The sequence below is a fragment of the Oryx dammah genome, unplaced genomic scaffold (genome assembly GCF_014754425.2).
Source record: "Oryx dammah isolate SB20612 unplaced genomic scaffold, SCBI_Odam_1.1 HiC_scaffold_14, whole genome shotgun sequence".
Classification (NCBI taxonomy): Eukaryota; Metazoa; Chordata; class Mammalia; order Artiodactyla; family Bovidae; genus Oryx; species Oryx dammah.
Genome location: NW_024070198.1, coordinates 45,585,070 through 45,606,724, shown reverse-complemented (window position 1 = coordinate 45,606,724; position 21,655 = coordinate 45,585,070).

The following is a 21,655-nucleotide window of genomic DNA, read 5'->3' as shown; positions in this document are numbered from 1 at the left end:
ATGGCAGAAAGTGAAGAGGAACTAAAGAGCCTCTTGATGAAAGTGACAGAGGAGAGTGAAAAAGTTGGCTTAAAGCTCAACATTCAGAAAACTAAGATCAAGGCATCTGGTCCCATCACTTCATGACAAATAGATGGGGAAACAGTGGTTAACTTTAATTTGGGGGGCTCCAAAATCACTGCAGATGGTGATTACAGCCATGAAATTAAAAGACGCTTATTCCTCAGAAGGAAAGTTATGACCAACCTAGACAGCATATTAAAAAGCAGAGACTTACTTTGCCAACAAAGGTCCATCTAGTCAAGACTATGGTTTTTTCAGTAGTCATGTATGGATGTGAGAGTTGGACTATGAAGAAAGCTGAGCACTGAAGAATTGATGCTTTTGAACTGCAGTGTTGGAGAACACTCTTGAGAGTCCCTTGGACTGCAGGGAGATCCAACCAGTCCATCCCAAAGGAGATCAGTCCTGGGTGTTCATTGGAAGGACTGATGTTGAAGCTGAAACTCCAATACTTTGGCCACCTGATGCGAAGAGCTGACTCATTTGAAAAGACCCTGATGCTGGGAAAGATTGAAGGCGGGAGGAGAAGGGGACAACGGAGGATGAGATGGTTAGATGGCATCACTGACTCAATGGACATGAGTTTGGGTAAACTCCAGGAGTTGTTGATGGACAGGGAGGCCTGGCATGCTGCAGTTCATGGGGTCGCACAGAGTCAGACATGACTGAGAGACTGAACTGAACTGAACTGAAAAGTGAAATGAAGCTAAAGTGTTAGTTGCTCAGTCGTGTCTGATTCTTTGCAACCCCATCGACCAAGCCTGCCAGGCTCCTCTGTCCATGGAATTTTTCAGGCAAGTATACTGTAGCGGGTAGACATTCCCTTCGCCAGGGGATCTTCCTGACCTGGGAATCAAGCACGGGTCTCCCACACTGCAGGCAGATTCTTACTGTCTGAACCACAAGGGAAGCCTGATTAATAATGAAGTATGCTCTTAATTTTTTTCACTGACATACATTCTTAGTTACACACTTCTGCACCTTGTCCTATTTTTCTTACACTTTGATTTTATTTTAATAATACCCTGAAGTTGTTTTCAAGAAGACAGACGTCATATTAGACATAGTGTCATCATATCATAAGTGGCATTTTTATAAATAAATTCCGTTAGTCACTGATGTGATATCTATGGTATTCTACTGAGGCACCTGGTGAACAGCAGCCAGCAGTGGCCTTTATAAGGAAGCACCGTGAGGAGAGGAAAGCCTGCTATAAAGCACCTTGTTCTGCCAGAGACTGGACGCCTCTGGAAAGCATTTTCGGGAATGATCTTTGCAGCAGCCAACACTTCATTTATGAATTCATCCAAGAATCAATGAAGGCCCACTCTCTTCCAGGAACTGCCTGAGTTTCTGGGGACACAGCCATAAAGGAACTCCACAAAGGATAAACACAGGGGGGAAAAGGACAATTCCAAGGTCAGGGTTGGGGTGGGAGCAGCCCCTAACAGGACTTGGCCTTGACTGTGAGGAATGGCACAGCAGCATGAGCCCCGAGGGGACAGGGAAGAAGCACGTGGTCATCTGAGGACCCGAAGGAGGCTCAGTCTGGTGACCACAAGGATTCACCTGGGAGGGCCCAGGGGTTCCCCACGGGGCAGGGTGTGCACATCCCGCCCTTGAATCTGAGGCTCACAAATGCTGTCAAACTGGGGAGGAGACCTAATCGGATCTGTGCTTTAGAAGAACACTCCAGCGGCCAGGAGTGGGTGGAATGGGAAGACTGGGCTTCGGGACAAAGAGGTCCCCTTACGGGCTATGTGGTCAGAGTATAGATGGGATGGTGGGGCTGTGCACCAGGGTGGTGGCCTTGAAGCTGGACAGAAGTAGATAAAACCGAGATGTTTGGGAGACAGAAATGAATGGACACTGTTACTGACGAGACGTGTGGGGCCATGGGGTGATTCAGAGCGATCTTTTTCACCAGCTCATCGTAGCCACTCAGAAATGCAGCACCTCCAAAGGTCAGCAGTGACCAAGCCTGACCACATCCTCCCATCCTCCCCGTCCCTCCTCCACCCCACCCCTTCTCCTCCAGAGTCTCTAACCAGCCTCTGTTCCAGCTGCATCCCCACCATCTTTCACCCTCATCAGGGCCTCTGCTCCGTCACCCAGCTCAGAGGCCACGGTCCATCATTACAATGATGGTCCCACCCAAAGCACCGCCCCCCCCAACAACGGGCAAAACTCCAACCTTGAGTGAAGCCATGTGACCCCGTCTCTGAGCCTCACTCAGGTTATAACTGTAGCAAAACCTTCCAACAAAGGTCCCCGGTCTCATGTAAAACTTCATGACCCTAGGTCTCCCAGGAGCCCCAACCCTTCACAACCAGCATGATGCATCTGCTAAACAGGCCCCTCCTCTCAGTATGGAAAAAGGAGATTTCATACCTTTTCTCCTCTAATGCTCCTATGGCCCACGGTCCTGTTTTACACTGACCCTCACACACACACACGCATACACACAAATCTGTATCTGGGAGTGTGCTCAGTCGTGTCGGACTCTTTGCACCCCCACGGACTGTACCTATGAAGCTCCTCTGTCCATGGAATTTTCCAGGCAAGAATACTAGAGGGGGTTGCCATTTCCTACTCCAGAGGGATCTTCACAACCCAGGGATCAAACCCAAGTCTCTTGTGTCTCCTGCATTGGCAGGTGGATTCTTTACCACTAGCACCACCTGGGAAGCCCATACAGAATTTTGAGCTCATGGTTTTTTGCTGAGAAAGCAGAGGCAGAGTCAGGCTCTCTTTGATCTTTCCACTATAAAAAGCATCGACTCCTTCATGTCAGTACCCATGTCCTGACTCTTGCCTTGCTGCGATAGAGTAAAGTCCTTTCTCCTGTTGGGGGCCAACCCCTCTAACTTCTCGGGAATTTTGTGTTCATGGTTCTCTCTCCTTGCTCCACTGCATTCTCTCTGGCTCATAGATTTTACCATCATTGAGCCCTAAGTCCCCTTCCTGCTCTTTCAGAGGCCATTTCCCAGATGATCTGAGTGTCGTAAAGAGGGAGGCAGATGGGAGGAAAAGGAACAGGCTTTGCCCGGCCACTGGTACTGCACCCACCCCCACTGTGGTGCTCTGGGCCAGGGGTGGGGTGCACACCCCCCACAGAACTTCACTGGGATCCCCAGCTTAAAGGCTCAGAGTGGAAAAACCCTCAGCCCTTCAGGGATGCTGAGCAGAGGACCAAGGACTCAATTTGCTGAGTGAAGGCTCTTGTCTGTAGGCAGCCATCCAGGACTCGTAATTCCCGTAAATTCTAGCTCTCAGGATGACCCTGCTGACTATATTCTTGCTCTTAACCTCTCTCTTCATCCTTTTCCCCCAAGGTTTAGACATCACATCCATAGATCCTACCATCTAGTTTTTACGAGCAGTGTAGTTATTTTCCAACTATGTACCCATTTAAACTTTACAGTCTTTTATTAGGGTTGTATTCATGGACAAATAAATACAAGACTCTTGAAACTTTATCTACTGGAAGCTTCTGCCTCTGCCTGTGAAACGATGCTGATCTCCCAGCTCAATGAATCTCATGTCATTATCTCTGAGAGGGAGAGTTTTCTAAACTTCAGGTCCCTAAACAGGATGAGGATAAATGTCGATCTGACCCTCTTGTTATTTTGTGGATTTTGTTTTTACGTTTTTTAAAAAGGAACATTACCTTGATTATAAGTATGAAATCTACACTACATATATTTTGGGTTTGGGATGGATGACTTATGATCCATATGCCACAGCAGTTACATTGCCTTATTGCACATTTAAGCTAGCTACTTGCATGCAGTCACCTGTGAACATTTCAAAGGTGTCTAATATCTTAGCCATATGATTAGGACAGACGCTGTAATCCACTCTTGAACAAATGAGAGGTTTTGGAGCCCAGTGAAAGCATCTCGTTTGCTTTAAATAGGTCTGTCATTTCTCTTGACTAATGTTTAGTTGAGAAAGATTTGTAATACAGGTCAGATGCTGGCCAGCAGGAAAAGGTAAATACTTGAGAAGAGTGGGGAGGAAGGAAGAGAGACAGGAAATTTCAGGCTTGGAGTTGCTTCATCCAGCTGCTAATCCAGCTGGGTGGGAAAGCCAGAGGGCGCAATCTCTCCCCCCAGGACATAAGTGGTCCCACCCCATGGGTGTGACGAGGAGACAGCGCTTTTTCCACATCCTCGCCAACACTGGTTATTTGTGGTCTTTCTGCTGACAGTCATTTTGGATGGTGTGAGGTGATATTTCGCCATGGCTTTGATTAGCATTTTCCTGGGGATCGGTGATCACCATCTTTTCATGTGACCATCAGCCATCTCTATGTCTTCTTTGAAAATTCTATTGAATTCTTCTGCCTATTTTTAAATCTTTTCTCTTGCTCCCCCGCCTTTTTTTCCTTAAGGAACAGAAATGGCTTCCTTTTGCCTACATTTTCTGAATTGCAAGGGATTCCCAGAATGATAGCATAGTCCTTCTTAAGACGGCAGTCTCACTGCCCTTCCCCAGTGCAAGGGTGAAAGAGAAACATGAGTGCTGGGTTATACAGGTTACAGTTTTGGTTTCCCTTATTTAACATTCTCAAACTATACCCCAGCTGTACGAGGCTGGGAGACCAGGGAATACCCCTCCGAGTGAGGACCTGACCTCATTTCATGTGCTTGTGAAGAGACGATGACGATGGGAACATGTACTGAAATGGACTAAACTGGCGAAGTTCTTTACAACGGGCTTCCATCGCTGAGACACCTAGTTTAGGTAGAGGAAAAAATGTATCAGGAAGTATCAGGACTCTTTGATTGGCAACAAAGAATTCTGGAATGTCCTCTTGATCAAGTTGACCTCAAAGATTTAATGATTGTGAGACAACTCCCAAGGGGCAGAGCTGATGTGGTTTAGGATTCTTGACTATGTCTGTCTGCCTCCACGCTCTGTCCCAGAGCCCCACCCTTCTGTTTCCACAGGCCCATTTCTCCTATTGCCCAGTGGGACCCTGAGGGGCTTTGCTGCAAATCAATCGTTGAGCCTCCATTTGCTCTTTTTTTCTTGTTCCATTTGCTCTTAAACTTCCCTTGGAAGGAACCAAGCCTCCTCCTGAGACAGGCTGGGACCTGGGACCGTTTGCTGCAAAACTTGCCCCTGGGCGCACCTCTCCTTGAGCAACAAAATACAGAGGAACTATACGGGACTAAAAAATAACTGTGCGCATGCGCAGTTTGGGCAAACTCTGGACTAAATGACATAAAGACCGAAAAACCCCAATGCCATGTCTGAAGAGCCAGGAGCAAAACGCTGGGTGTCCAGAGCGGAAAAAAAAAAAAAACAAAAACGGCACTGCACACACCCCCTGCACTGGCCACCACAGGAGTGGGCAAGCCGGCCAAGCCAGCCCTCCAGCCCGGCCCCTGGACGCACCCCTACCCTCATAAGAGACAGGCTGGGCCCTCCTAGGGAGCAACCAAGGAAAGCTGTTCTTTGCTCTTGCTCCCTCTGCTGCAGCAGGGACCCCAGTGAAGCCTTGCCTGAATTTCTTGCCTGGCCTGTGATCAATTTCTGTTTACTGGGGAGACCAAGAACCCTGGTCTGCATCACTCCTTCTGAAACTACTCCTTGGGTCTTGTGCTGGACTCTGCTTTGTCAGGTCACTTTATCTCCCAGTGGCTGTCCCAGCAGCCTCCTGGAGCTCACTCGGGGGTGGGAGGGGGAAGGCGCCCCCCATAAAGGAGTCCACTGCTCCTCATAAAGCCCCACCAATCACCCCATTTCTTCAATGGAGAGAGCTCTGCTTGTCTACCTCAGAGTCTGCCTGCTCAAGAAACTGGCAATAAAACCTGCTGTGGGAAACATCGCCAGTGAGAGGGGCAAGGCTCAAGCCTGCAGAAAGGAACCCGTTAGGGTCCCACTGTTCTGCTTCTCCCATTGCACCCCTCAGCCAGGAGGTACCCCAGGAGCCGGCTCTGCCTGCCTGGGCCCCACCATAGCCCTTTCTGCTGTGCCCATCCTTGTACCAACCCTCTAACAGTGTTGGAAGCTGTCCTGCTTCTTGGTGCTGCCTCCACCTTCTCTAAATGTATGTGCTGCAATCAGAAGATTTGATAAATCAGGGAGGTTTATCAGCCCTTCCCAGGCAGTAAAGTGTAAGAATCCACCTGCCAATGCAGGAGACACAGGTTCGATCTCTGGGTGGGGAAGATCCCCTGGAGGGGGAAATGGCAACCTACCCCAGTATTCTTGCCTGGGAAATCCCATGGACAGAGGAACTTGGTGGGCTACAGTCCAAGGGGTTGCCAAGGGTCAGACACAACTGAGCGCACACACGTGCGCGTGCATGCACACACACAGTCCTTTTAATAGTTGCACATGTTATTCCTTCTTTTAAATACAGGTTTATGGGTGAATCCTCAGCATGGAGCAAGGGTGGCCTATGATTGGGGGATTTCCAACTACAGGATTGAGGTAATCCACAAGGGAGGGGCCCAGAGAGGAAGCGTCTCCAGCCCCCACTGGGCAGCGAGAGCTGGGAGGACCTTGGAGCAGCCAACTTCAACCCCAGATTCGAATAACAACCACGAATAATGTGGTTTTGAAAGATCTGTGAGGACTATAGAATTCTACTCTTCTGGGGATTATTTTACTTATTTTCCATGAATGCCCATTGAAGACTTGCCCCTTTCAGCCTAAAGCATCAACGTGTCTATGTGGCAGAATCATTCATTTCCTTTACATTCATATATGTGCTCCTGGAAGAGGGCAGGGGATACAGGCAGGAAACAGGACAACCTCCCAGTGTTCCGAATGTGACATCAGGCGCCCAGGCCATACCACCTCTTCTTGGCAGCAACTAGGGGACCTGAGGGTCTGTCCCTGTCTGCCAACACAGATGGTGATTTCACAGGCTGCTCTGAGAGATTCTAAAGGAAGTTGCTGCTTGAGAAAGATGTCAGCATTCCGAAAAAGACACCTGTCAAAGATGAAACCTCGTTACACTCTGGAATAAAGAGCTCTTTGGAGTCTCAGCTGAGTGTATGATAAACATGTAATTTCTCAGTGCAGCCGCAAGAATGAATTTCCAGTAACGCTGTGAAAAAGCAAAGTTGCAGGAACGTGAAGAACGTATTATCTAACTTTTAACTTAAATGGCTAACACTCCCTTTTTCTGAATCCCTGCTCTCTCAGGTCCGTGCCAGGCAGGTGTAAGCTTCGTTCTGTCACCATACCCCAGTGTGACAGTGCTTGTCACCTCAGGCTTCACAGGGGAGCACCCACGGCCCTGCATAATGAGGGTTCTATGGTTATAAGAGATGGATGTGGGCCCTAGCTTCATCAAACTTGGAGAGATTTGCGAGGCTCAGAAATTAATGGAGGATTTGAACATCTATGCCTGGGACATGACTGGGTTGACCCAGCATCTCAGTAGCAGGAATGCACGGATCAGCAAAGTAGAACTTAGCAATGCTGCCCTGGGGGAAAATGGCCGCAACAGAAAGTCAGATTGGCCTGGCTGGGCCACAAGACCTTACTAGGTGGGTTCATAGAAAGGAAGAACAGCTCCCTCCGTTGTTCACCCCCTAAATCATATCTGACTCATATCCCCTGTCCCCCACTGCCTCCTGGAGTTTGCTCAAATTCATGTCCTTTGAGTCATTGATGCCATCCAACCATCTCATTCTCTGTCATCCCCTTCTCTTCCTGCCTTCAATCTTTCCCATCATCAAGGTCTTTTCCAGTGAGTCAATTCTTTGCATCAGGTGGCCAAAGTATTGGAGCTTCAGCATCAGTCCTTCCAATGACTATTCAGGATTGATTTCCTTTAGGATGGACTGGTTGGATCTCCTTGCAGTCCAAGGGACTCTCAAGAGTCTTCTCCAGCACCACAATTCAAAAGCATCAGTTCTTCGGCGCTCAGCCTTCTTCATGGTCCAACTCTCACTTCTGTACGTGACTACTGGAAAAACTGTAGCTGTGACTATACGGATGTTTGTTATCAAAATGCTGTCTCTGTTTTTCAGTACACTGTCTAGGTTTGTCATAGCTCTCCTTCCAAATTCAACATTGCATCAGAACCACCCAGAAAAGGGGCGGGGCCTTCCCAGAAGCCAAGCAGAGTGCCTGTTAGCATAGAAGCCCAGGGACCCACAGCTTCCAGCAGCACAGACAGACAGAGAGAGCAAGCTCCAGCCTGAGATGCAGCGGAACAAAGACCATGAGGACTGACCAGGGCTTGTGGCCCAGAAGGACCCCTGTCCTGCCTGTCCTAGCTCTGTGACCCTTGACTAGTGGCCTCACCTCTCTGTGCCCCGGTGTCCTCATCTCTAATATGCAGCTGATACAAACTCCAGCAACTGTCGTGTAAGCTTGAGGTGGTGGGGGAAGCTTTAATACAAGTAGAATGCTTAGAACAGGGCCTGGGTCCCCGTGACAGGTTGCTGTTATTCTCACCGTCTTGCCCAAGATGCAGGAACCGCTGCACCATTTGTGGAGTCCAGTGCAAAGCGAAAATGTGGGGGTCCTTGTTCAAAAATAGTAAATAGGCACTTCCCAGGTGGCTCGTTGGTAAAGAATCTGCCTGCCAATGCAGGACCCACAGAGGAAAAAAAAATGGGAATCCACTCCGGTATTCTTGCCTGGAGAATTCCGTGGACAGAAGAGCCTGGCAGACCCCAGTCCACGAGGTCTCAAAGAGTCGGACGCAACTGAGCGCCCATGTGTGCACACACTCACACTCGCACAAACGTATATATGCACACAGTGGAATACTACTGAGTCATAAAAAGAATGAAGTTTTGCAATTGTACCAAATAAATGGACCAGGGTGGTACTTGCTAAGTGATAAGTCAGACAGAGGGCAAATCCAACTTACTTAAAGAACCTAAAAATACAACTATTGAACATAACAAAAAGGAAACACACTCAAACACAGAAAACAAGCTGGCAGACGCCAGCCGGGTGGGGAGGACACTGTCGAGGCCGACAGAGGAGTCCATGGGGCTGAGCACGCACACAGCAATAGACGGTTACACCAGCCCTGGGGCCCCAGGGAGCAGGGGGCCCCGGGGACCCTGTGGACCACACACATGTGAAAACAGCCCCGCCTGGGTCACACGACGGGCAGAGCTGGAATTTCAACCCTGGACCGTCTCCTACCACACCTGTGCGCCTTCTGCTTCCCTGCATCAACTCTGTACAGTTTATCCTTTTCTAAAGTACTACCTCTGGAAAGTAGCTGGGTTCTCTTGGGAGCCCAGGAAACAAACATCAGAGGCAGAGCATGATGCTGACAACAGCCCCTGGCTCTTTGGAAGGAAGATGAGCAGCCTGACCCTGAAAACTGTAGACAGACTGAGATGCAGGCTTAGGGCCAAAAGCAGCCAGACCACCTCGAAATCTCTTATGCTTGTGGTTCTGTGGGGAAACCTGTAGGCAGAGTTAGATATGGTGTGATGGGAAGAATGCCAGGTGGAAGGAGAATGGCCAGCGGGAGTTCGGCCCCCACTATCTCAAGGTGACACTCTTTACAAAGAAGTGACAGGCAGGAGGAAGAAGCCGCCGAGACTGTAAATGTCAGTGGGAGTCCGGAGTTGATGCCTATCTTCATCTGCAAAAGGGTCCCTCTGAAAGAAAACAGGGGTGTCACAGCCACACACTCCCAGCCAGCGTGATGAGCCTTGTCTGAGTCCGAGTCCCCCGCCCAGTCTCTGCTCCCGTGTGGACACTCGGCCAAGGCTCCCAGACTTTCCTGGGGAGGAGACATTCTGTTCTCACCCACTTTGCACCAAGTCCGGAGCTTCTGCCTCACAGGCATCATTTTCTGGATGCTTGATGGTCAGGCCACAAGTAGTGATCTGGGACAACTTCTTGGAAAGCTGGGAAGAACCAACACATTTCTTCCTTCTCCTAAGCCCCTAAGTTCTGAGTCTCAGCACTGGCTGTCACTGGCTAAACTCCCCGGTGGCCACACGGTCCCTTTTCCGTGCCATCTTCCCGGCTCCCCACCTAACTTCAGGGCTTGTTTTTCTTTCAACTATGAATAAGGAGTCAGTCCTTTGTAAAAAAGTGAAGTATGTAGATACTTTTTTACCCCAAACACCATCACGTGGAAAAAAAAGTACTGAATCTTAATTCCAAGTTTGAGAGAATAAGGAAGACTATTCCTTTGCATTCCCTCACTGTTCAACCATTTAGCCTTGGATGGTGTGGACTTTCAGGAAAAGGAAAAAGTCGTTCAGAACCAGGGCTGGGAATTTAGTTGGGGGGGGGGTGGCAAATAGAGCACTACTATTAGGATAAAAAATGAGGCAGGGCTAGAAGCCACGAGAGTGATTTTCTGGAGTTTCGAATAATGTGGCTCTGAAGAAGAGATCAGACAACTGCTTGAGCAATCCCAGAAATGCTGGAAAACAAGAGTCGACAGAAAGTGCTGATTTTGAAAGGGTGTGGCACTCTCCTGTATACATCGGGTCGGGGTTATCTTGAAAAGCACCTCCTTATCCCCTTGTAATCATATTTTATTCAATGTCTGAAATATGGCCTGTGGTGATGATCTGTTAGTTTTTTAAAAAATGTGATGTACTTTTCAGAGTTTAAAAACCAACAAAATAGCAGCTTATTCAAGCACATTGGTAATCACCGATGACAACCTGGGCTGTCGCTAACTCCTTATTGCTGTGATAAAGTGAAAATTGGATCACACACACACTTCATAATGCTTCTTTATCACAGCACTGATACTGTTCGCAGGCTGGAACTTCTTCTGTTGATGTGGCATGCAGAGCATTTTTGATCCAGCAAAGACTAAATCTGTATTCAAATTGGCAACAACCAAGAATTTTCACTCTTTTCTCTATATTGTAGGTCTTTGACATTCTCAGGTCTGATTTTTACATTGGAGCGCTAATCTGTGATTTCAAATCACGCCATATTATTGATATTTTCTTCTTTTAGTAACACTTCACAGCTCACAGTCAGGACCACGTTTTCAGAGTATCTTCATAGTGTAGGTGTGTTCGGCTGCCTTAATCAGGGCTCCTCTTGTGACTCTGCCCACACCCGAGACTCCACCCACAATGGGACTCTACCTGCAAAGAGGACCCATTCCAGATAGCCTGGGACACCCTGACCCCTGTCCCACAGCTACACCTAACTTTCTCTCAGGAACACAAGGACAGCTTGAGACAGGAAGTGGCTTTTCAAAATATGCCAAAAAGACGAAAAGGAAAAAAAAGACACCCTTTCCTACATCTTATTTGTCTCTTCTACAAATGAGGATTTGAAATGAGATGAGGATTCTCTGACAGTTATTTCATCTGATACCTGTGAACCAGGAGAAAATATTAAAGACGGTTTATCCTCTTAGAGGGACCCTGTGCCTGACACAGAAACCTGCTGCCTGTCTGCCTCTGGGAGCTTCTTGTTCTTGTTCTTCTTCTTTTTTTTTTTTTTCTGCCGAGGGAAGAGGTGTTCTATTCCACCCTGAGGAAATTTGAGCACTGGAGTTCTATTGCTCATTTGATGGGACAGCATCTCTCACTCCTAGATTCTGTGAATTCAGTTTCTTTCCTTTCCCTGAGGAATGTTTTGCCAACCAAAGCTTTTCGCTTTTTGCATCATGTTGCAGAATTGGAAAGAGGTGGGGTGTGTCCACCGAGCAGGTGTGGAGAGGCATCTAAGGAGAGAGAAGCCAGGAGCCAAGGAGCACGTGAGACAGGCAGATGGAAGAAGAGGGAAGATCCCCAGGCACTGTGTAAGCTATTCACCCTAGTGAACACACAAGCAAAGACCTGAGTTGGTTTGAAATTAATTTCTGGTGACTGAGTGGGTACTTGGTCTTCTGAGATCAGGCTCTGAGTGTTACAGGTTCAATAGTGATCCATTTCCAACCCAGTCGCCGTTCCCTCCTTCAATCTTAATCAGCCTCAAGCTCTGTCTGGACTCAAGCTCTGTCTGCTGAATCTCTGTACCCACGTGACCTTGTCGACTTCTTCGACATTGTCCTACTGGCGCTTCCCAGGGGGCTCAGTGGTGAGGAATCCACCTGCCAGCGCAGGAGACGCCGGAGACATGGGTTTGATCCCTGGGTTAGAAAGATCCCTGGAGGAGGAAATGGCAACCCACTCCAGTATTCTTGCCTGGGAAATCCCATGAACAAAGGAGCCTGGCAGGCTACAGTCCATGGGGTCACAAAGAGCTGGACATGACTGAGCAACTGAGCACGTGCGCGCACGCGCGCACACACACACACACACACACACACACACATTGCAAATGACCGGCATCTTCCATCTGGATGATGAGAGCAGCCTTCTAATTGTTGTCTCTGCTGCCAATCTCTAGGCCCACAGGTACCACGAGTCCAATACGACAGACCTTGCCCAGGCATCATCCACAGGCTGCTCCTGGTCAGCGAGTGGTTCTCCTCCCACTTTGGAGAGGAAGGGCCGATGTCCCTTCCACATCAGGACTCCAGCTTCATCTGTGTCTTGTTGCTGCTCTGAAGTCTTGGTCCTGAGGTGGCACCCATCATGCATTCACTAGATCTCAATCAGATGGCTGCAAGGGGGACCAGAAAGAAGCCCAGGAGAGGAAGTGGGTTTGGATGAAGAACAGCCATCTCTGCCTTGGTGAAAACTGTGACATTCCCTGGTCGAGGAGAAGGGTTCAGAAGCCAAGCTCAGCTGTCACTAACCACCTGAAAGGCCCAGAGCACTTCACTTTGAGGGTTTAGTTTATCTGTCACATGGGAGAGTTTGATGAGGCAATGCCTAGGTTCTAAGAAATCATGGTCAATGTTCACTGTGCTTCAGAACCATCCAGAAATGCTGAGGCAGGAAGGTGGGACCTTTGTCTCTGATGTCATGAGATTCCTCTCTCTGTCTGTCCCTTAAAAAAAAAATCCATGATGGAAATTGCTAATGAGTAGCATTTATTATGAAGTTCTTAGAAAGTGAAAGTGAAGTCGCTCAGTTGTGTCCGACTCTTTGTGACCCCATGGACTGTAGCCCACCACGCTCCACCGTCCATGGGATTTTCCAGGCAAGAGTACTGGAGTGGGTTGCCATTTCCTTCTCCAGAGGATCTTCCTGACCCAGGGATTGAACCCAGGTCTCCTGCATTGTAAGCAAGACGCTTCACCATCTGAGCCACCAGGGAAGTCCAGTGAATTTCTTCTTTGCTCCTAAGTCCTTAAGCTTTCACTTGTCACTTCCCCTTATTTTTATACCCATATAAGCATTCCCAGTTGGAATTTTAAACACAGGTAATTCAAAGTGTATCTTGTAGCTGGGTAATAAGTGGAGAGCTTGTCCATCTGTTGGCAGAGAAGGTAGGTAGTGCTTGCCTCTCCATTGAATCTGCCTTCTTCAGTTTGGTTAGCAGATGGCACCATCTGTTTCCAAAACCCACTTATCTGCAGTTGAGCAAGAGGGTAATAACCTTCCTGGGCTGGATTCAATCGCTCCTCACTTCTGCCCAGCCACCATCCTCCTGTCTCATCTGCAAGAAAGATGGACAGCTGGATCCCATGGACAGCTGGGATCTCAGGCCAGCTCAGCCAGGAGAGCACGCTTTCCTCCAACAAAAGGAATGTGTCCGGCTCCCCACAACACCCTCAATCCAAGGTGGAAACAGGCTGGAAGAGCACCCTGAACTGGCAAATCCCAATACATTTCTGTTGCCTGGGAAACAACTCTCTTGGGGACCGTGTCCTGGGATCAGCACAGACACGCTTTGTATGTTTTCCTCTCAATGATATTCTCGTCTTGCTGACGTGCAACATATTGAGAAAACCCTGACATTTGATAAAACTTGGATGGCAATCCACTAAATCTGATTAACCCTTTTTAGCATTAACTGTCACTTCCTGCCACCCACTGTGATGCTGAAAGCTTTAAGCATGAGTACAACTCATTTCAAGTGATAATACAACATCTCAGTTACAGGTCATCTCACTTTCCAGTGTAGATGGAGAGTGGGGGAGGTGGCAGGGATAGGGTTGAAACCATCTGGTGTCTTAGCAAACTAGAAAGAAGTTCGTAAGATAAGACAGCTGGTTACAAATCAAGCCAAAGAAAGGTTTGGGGAGAATTAAACTCTTATCGATTCATCTAGCTGAGTCATCTGTGAACAATGGTTAAATATAGGAAGATCATTAAGAGGAGATTTACTTCATTGAAATCTGCATGGTAGTCAATTCATTCTTAAACACAACTGGTTAAGAATTGGGTATCATTACTGCTGCTAAGCAGGAGGAGAAGGGGATGACAGAAGACGAGATGGTTGGATGGCATCACTGACTCAAAGGACATGAGTTTGAGCAAGCTCCGGGAGATGGTGAAGGACAGGGAAGCCTGGCGTGCCGCAGTCCATGAGACTACAGGGTTGGACATGACTGAGCGACTAAATAACAACAGTAACAACCAAAGTCACAAATGCCACTTTATCAGCAACCTATGCGACATGCTTATTTCAAAAATATATAATAAAAAAGACACTATTGGTGTGCACATAGCTTTTCAGCTTTATGTACATAAATTTTCAGGTATTTTCCCCCAGACTGTTGACTAACAGTGTCTCTATCCCATTGGGCTTTCCAGGTAGCTCTAGCGGTAAAGAACCTGCCTACCAATGCAGGAGACGTAAGAGACGTGGCTCGGGAAGATCCCCTGGAAGAGGGCATGGTGATCTACTCCAGTATTCTTGCCTGGAGAATCGCAAGGACAGAGAAGCTTGGTGGGCTACAGTTCATAGCGTGGCAAAGAGTTGGACCCAACTGAAGCAGCTTAGCACACACATGCACGCACCCTACCTAAAGAATTAACCTGTACACTTTAATGCCAGAGTTAGATCATTGTTATTTGTACATCTCCAACCTTAATAGGAGAGGCTTCAAAATTTTGGAGACTAGAATAAAAAGAGCTCACGTGGAACTGGGAAAATCCAGCAGAAGGACATAAACAATGGTGAGGTTCGTTTGAGTGAACAGTAAACAAAGCAGGTTCACTGTTGACCCTGGGGCTCCCTGCTGTGAAAAGAGGAGAGAAACCAGACAAGGCTGCTCTCCAAGGCGATTGACAACATGCATAAGAAATTCTGGTTCTACTTAAGCCTGTATTTCTATGCCATACTCTGAGAACGATAAAACAAACCCATCTATACAAGGCGTATGATGTGCCAAGCACTGTACCAGGTACAAGGGAATCAAACAATCTTCGTCTTGGTTTCTGTCCTCAAAAGATTTGTAATTTTTGAGGAGAGAGGTATGCAGAAGGAAGATGGGTGGTCCAAAGCCCATGAAAATGCCAGCAGGAAGGGAACTTTGTGATGTCATTTCTACCCCTTGTGCCCAGTCAGACAGCACTAACTGATCATGGCACTCATTTTGTCTGAAATGAGTTGTAGTTGCTGTTTTTTTTTTGGGGGGGTGGGGTGGGGTTTGCAGCTATAATTTATTTAAATATATATATGTGTCTCCTTGGAAGGAACCATGGTAAACCAACTAGTGTCCTGCTTTCATTGCTTCTTTGCTCTTCTCTGGGAAAGGTAGAGAGTTGAGCATTGTTCATACTGCATCACTTACGTAACATCAGAGAAACTGACACTCCCTGTTCGCTCCCTCCTTACCTGTGGCCTCACCAGAGTGTAAGAAAGTGAAAGTATTTAGTCGCTCAGTCAGGTCTGACTCTTTGCAACCCCATGAACTCACCAGGCTCCTTTGTCCATGGAATTCTCCAGGCAAGAATACTGGAGTGGGTAGCCATGCCTTTCTCCAGGGGATCTTCCCAACCCAGGGATCAAACCTGGGTCTCCCACATTGTAGGCCAATTCTTTACCATCTGAGCCACAGGGGAAGCCCATTTTACCTTCAACCCAGTGTCCTGCTCAGGTAAAACTGTTGCCCTTTCTTCACCCACATTCTGGGCCCTGATCTTTACAGTTAGCTTCATGATGCTGGTAGGAGAACGATCAACAGACTTCCTAAATCTGGCTGGCAGTGCTCATAGTGTTTTCTACACATGTCGTTTGCACTGGTCATAACACAGTGGGCTAGGACTTTTCCCAGCATGGGCCCCCACCCAGGAAGCCACTGACCAGCTGCAGTTGTCACGTACAAGGAAACCCATGTGCCGTCCCTGGTGCTGACCGTCTGCTGGGAGGAGCAGCTCATGTCTCTGTGGGTGTTCACTGATACATCAGAGGTCAGTCTGCGCACCTATTTAGAGCTGAAGCAGAGGTGACAGAAAGGTTAAAGCTCTTAGGAACAAAGTAACTGAGTGTGGAAGAGTCACCATAACTCCTCTGGGCAGGTTCAGATTCCCTGATGTAGGGCTGCTGGGATGGATGTGGTTGCATTCTGGGTGACAAATGAGGCCACTTGTTCTTCTTTTTTTCCAGCAAAATTCATTATATATTTTTAATAGAAATGCAGCTGATTTACAGTGTTTCAGGGGTACAGCAAAACGACCCAGTTACACATACATATATATGCTTTTTCATACTCCTTTCCCTTCTATGTTATTACAAGATATCGAATCCCTGTGCTATAATGCAGTAGGCCCTTGTTTATCTATTTTAGACATAGTAGTCTGCATCCTTTAAAACCAAGTTCCTGCTTTAATCCCTCCACCCCCACCTGCACCTTCTCCCTTTGGTAACCGTAAGTTTGTTTTCTGTGTCAATGGGTCTATTTCTGTTTTGTAAATAAATGCATTTGAACCATTTTTTGAGATTCCACATATAACTGATACGGAGAAGGCAATGGCACCCCACTCCAGTACTCTTGCCTGGAAAATCCCATGTACGGAGGAGCCTTGTAGGCTGCAGTCCATGGGGTTCCTAGGAGTCGGACTCGATTGAGCGACTTCACCTTCACTTTTCACTTTCATGCATTGGAGAAGGAAAGGGCAACCAACTCCAGTATTCTTGACTGGAGAATCCCAGGGACGGGGGAGCCTGGTGGGCTGCCGTCTATGGGGTCGCATAGAGTCGGACACGACTGAAGGGACTTAGCAGCAGAGGCATATAACTGATATATGATATTTCTCTGTGTTTGACTTAGTATAATTATCTTTGCTGCTGCTGCTGCTGCTAAGCCACTTCAGTTAGGTCCATCCATTTTTCTGCTAATGGCATCATTTTGCTCTTTTTAATGGCTGAATAATATTCCTCTGTGTGTGTGTGTGTGTGTGTGTGTACACACCATATCTTCTTTATCCATTCATCACCTGTTCTAAGTCATTTGAGAGGAGATAGGATGAGGGAGTATGAACTGAGTCCCCATAAACAAATTCAAAGATGAGCAGAGAGTGTAGTCTTGTCTGAAAGGGGTAATGTCAATGTCTCATCAAGTATCCCGGTCTCTATCACTTGTCAAGGCTGAAGTATGATCCTTGGGATAGAAATGAGGGCTGAGATGGCTGTGTTTTGACCTTGAAAAACAGATATCATAGCAGGAAGTAAGACACTCACATTTTGCATAGACCAGAGGCCAGAAACCACCAGATTGGAAAGATAATGGGTCCTTGAGATTAGCAGACACTTATCTTAGGAACAGAAGCTATCTTTGAGAAATGTCCTGAAGAAATTCATTCATTCAACAAATATCTCCACAGGCAGACCACAGTGGCAAGCAAAATAGACCTGGATTCTATACTTGGTGGAGTTTATATTCTACTGCAAGAAATGGCATTCTTTACCCACACCCACAAATGGTGACATGCCACTGGGTAATATTTTGATATAGTTCTGTGCTACTTTTCTATGACTGCTGTAATAAATTACCACAAATGTAGTGTCTTAAAAAGCAATTCAAATTAATTTTCTTAGAGGTCAGAAGTCCAGAATGAGTCATATGGGACTAAAACTGAGATGTCAGCAGAATAAGAAAGAAGAAAACCCTGCCATTTGCCGCAACATGGATGCACCTAGAAATTATTATGCTGGGTGAGATAAGTCAGAAAGAGAATGACAAATACCTTATTTCACTTATATGTGAAATATGAAAAAGCTGGACTCATAAAAGCAGAGTATACTGGTCACTACCAGGGCTGGGGGAATGAGGGCATTGGGGAGATGGTATTTAAGGGGAAAAATTTTGCAACCAGCTGATCAGTAAGTTTCAGAGATCTACAACACAGCACAGCGATTCAGACAACAATACTGTAAGTGAACTTCAAAGCTGCTAAGAGACGGGATCTTAACTGTTTCTGCCACAAAAGAGAAATGGGAGTTACGAGATGTGATGGGCGTGTTCGTTAACTCTACAGTAGCAGTCATACTGCAATATACAAAGTATTGAATCAGTGCTCTGTACACCTTAAACTAACTCAATGCTGTATGTCAGTGGGGCGTGCCTGTGTGCTAAGTTGCTTCAGTCTTGTCTGACTCTGCGACACTACGGACCGTAGCCCACCACCAGGCTCCTCTGTCCATGGGATTCTCCAGGCAAGAGTCTCCGGGCAGTTCTCCAGGAGTGGGTTGCCATGCCCTGCTCCAGGGGATCTTTCCAACCTGGGGATTGAACCGAGTCTCATGCAGCTCCTGGTTGGCAGGCAGGTTCTTTACCAATAGCACCACCTGGGAAGCCCCTGTATGTCAATTATTTGATTTTAAAAAGGTGTCGGCAGGGCTGTGTTCCTTCTGGAGGATCCTGGAGAGGATTTCTTTCCTTTGCCTCTTCCAGCTTCTAGAGGCTGCCCCAATTTCTTGGCCTGTGGCCACTCCCTCCATCCTCAAAGCTCATCCCTCCAAACATTCTTTCTGTTGTCTTGTCTCTTTATTCTGACTATGACTCTCCTATCTCACTTTTGTAGGGACCTTTGTGACTACATTGGACCCACTCGGATAATCCAGGAAAATCTCCTATCTCAAAGTACACACCACATAATCACCTCTGCAAAGTCCCTTTTGCCCTTAGGGTCACTGGTTATAGAGATTAGATTGCAGAGATGGTCATCTTTGGGCAGCTATTATTTACCTATAATAATAACTATCTGTTTTACCTTTTAATTCATTTTACTTCTTCCGTCTTCTCCGTCACTCAAGGAGCAAGAAGGACTTTCTCTATGGCAACCCCCAATAAAAGGAAAAAAAAAAAGTAGCAGTAAGAAGATGAGAGGAGACTGAAGCCTATGAGGGTCTTGAAAGCTTCGGTGTTCAATTCCAAGAGCCAAGCCCTTGAGAGAGAAAAGCTGATTTGAATTCCAAAATGCTTCATTTGGAAAACCAAAAGCTCGGTTCTGAAGGATGAGGGTGCAATGTTAATCTGTATAGAATAGATGAGAAGGAGAACTCCCTTGTTTCTGTCCAAAAGTGGGTAAAGTCTTGCCCAGCTGGTCACAAGAGAGAGACCAGAGATGACTGGCATGAATTTAGGTCCCTAAGAAGGTCACAGCCCTGAGCACTGCTAAGGTCAAAACCCCAGAAGATGAGTGGGCAGGTTGAGCCATCAGGCGCCAGGTCCCTGTGGAGTTGCCCTCAAGTCTCTCTGATGTTCGGAGCAGCCAGGGTCTTATCCTGTGCACCCCACACTTCTGTGCACCCCACGTGAGGCAGGAGGACACCTGAGACATTGTTTCCCTCCAAATGGGAGTGTAAGGACCTGGAAAGGAACTGATGGAAAGGCCCCATGGTTTAGGAAGAAGTGGGGTCAACTCTCAGAGGCTGCTGTTGACACACAAGGAAAGGACAGGAAGGATGAGCCTCAACCCAGGAGAAATGAGCAAGGAGCAAGGGCGTCCACACCCTGGGCCAGCCCTGGTTCCCGCTGACACTGGAGCAGCTCCTGCTGGATGGTGTCTGGACCGCCACCAGAGAGTGGATGCAGGGGTGAAGGGAGGGGACCCCGAGTGCTTATGCTCAGACGCTGTTCTGACCATAGTTAAAGCAGAAGGCAACTGGGTTACCTTTAGTGGGACTAAGGGGAAATGGGAAGGTGATTTATGTTAGAGTGAACCCCTAAAACTTAGACCTTAAAACCAAGGGTGACTCAGGTCTCAACGGCTTGAGAGAGGGTCACTCAAGAGGAAGGGGTGAGAGGGGTCCGCTCACAGGGAATGATGCTGAGAGGCCGAGATGGGCAGCTTTTGTGTTGTTTCATCATCACCAGCTCTCTGATCCTATTTAACACTTTTTGAGGCATCAACCCCGTGTCTCGTCGGTACCCAGGTGGAGAGCGATAGTAACCAAAAGTAACTGGTGGAGACTTGGCCGTGGGAGGCTCACTCAGCCCGGAGCTCCGTGTGCATCGTCTCACGGGCTCATCACCTTAGGGCTAGGAAGCAGACTCCTTCCCGTGTCTGCTCTGCATATAAGGACACTGAGGCTCCAAGAAATTTTCACTTGCTGAGGTTCCACAGGGAGACATTCTCTATCTGGCCAGAGTTTGTGGCTAGAGTCCACAACAAAAAAGGTCTGTGTTCACACCGTACGGAAGCGGGCAGCTGGGCAGGCCCATGCAGAAAGCCCACGGGGAGGAGGGTTTCATTCCCCCAGGCCTGGTGATGCAGAACCACATCAGAATCTCAGCATCTCGCCAACCGTTCCCCGCTCCTGACATTGGTGTGCCTGCCTTGGGCTGGGGGGCAATTCTTAGAGTTTCTGAATAAACAACGCACGATTTCCTACAGCGCCAATATTCCTACAGGATTTAAGAGAGACCAATGAAGTATTTAATTAGAAAACAATTTTAATGTTTTCTTAATATGATCAAGCATACAAGAAGTTTTAGCATAATTAACATACAGACAAGCTGAAGGAAGAGTAGCAAGTCCAAATAAAAGTTGTCGTTGTTCCGTCCTAAGTCATGTCTGATTCTTTGTGACCCCACGGACTACACACGCCAAGCTCCCCTGCCCTTCACTATCTCCTGGAGTTTGCTCAAACTCATGTCCACTGAGACAGTGATTATTATTTGAGTCCAAATAAATACCCATCATCTAAATACACACTTGTCAATAATTCCTTACCTGTCCAGATAAGTTGTTGAACCATTAAAGCATGAGTTGCACACATCCTGACACTTTAATACTAAATATTTCCACTTGTAGCTCTTGAAAATGTGAACTTTGAAAGTAGGGACCTTGATCACAGCTGAGAGTATGAATGATAAGCTCCCAATCTAGTCTAATGTTCAGTCGTGTTCATATTTCATCTGTGGTCTCCAAATGTGTTTTATAGCTAGTCTGAGCTTTCTCGCCAGGAGCCCATCACGTTTCATGTACTGCATTGACTTAGTTATGTTTCCACATTCTAACAAATTTTAAGTCTGCCCCTTATTTTTATTAGCAGTGACTCTTTGAAAAGACAAGCCCAGTTGCCTCAAATCAATGTCCCATATTCTATATTTGCTCGATTGTTTCCTTGAATTGTGGCTTAATTTGTCCTTAATTCATAGACTGCCAAGTTTTCACAATTCATATTTTTAATGTCTATATATTTATAATTGATATATAACCATAACAAGAGGATGAGAATTTGCTTTGATCCAGGTAACTGTGCCTTACATGCATTGTCTCATGGAATCTTCACAACAACCTGTGAGAAAGACATCCTGACATTTTCATTATGTCCATTTGCAATGGCTTTTATTAGCGGTCAGAAGTCCTTGATG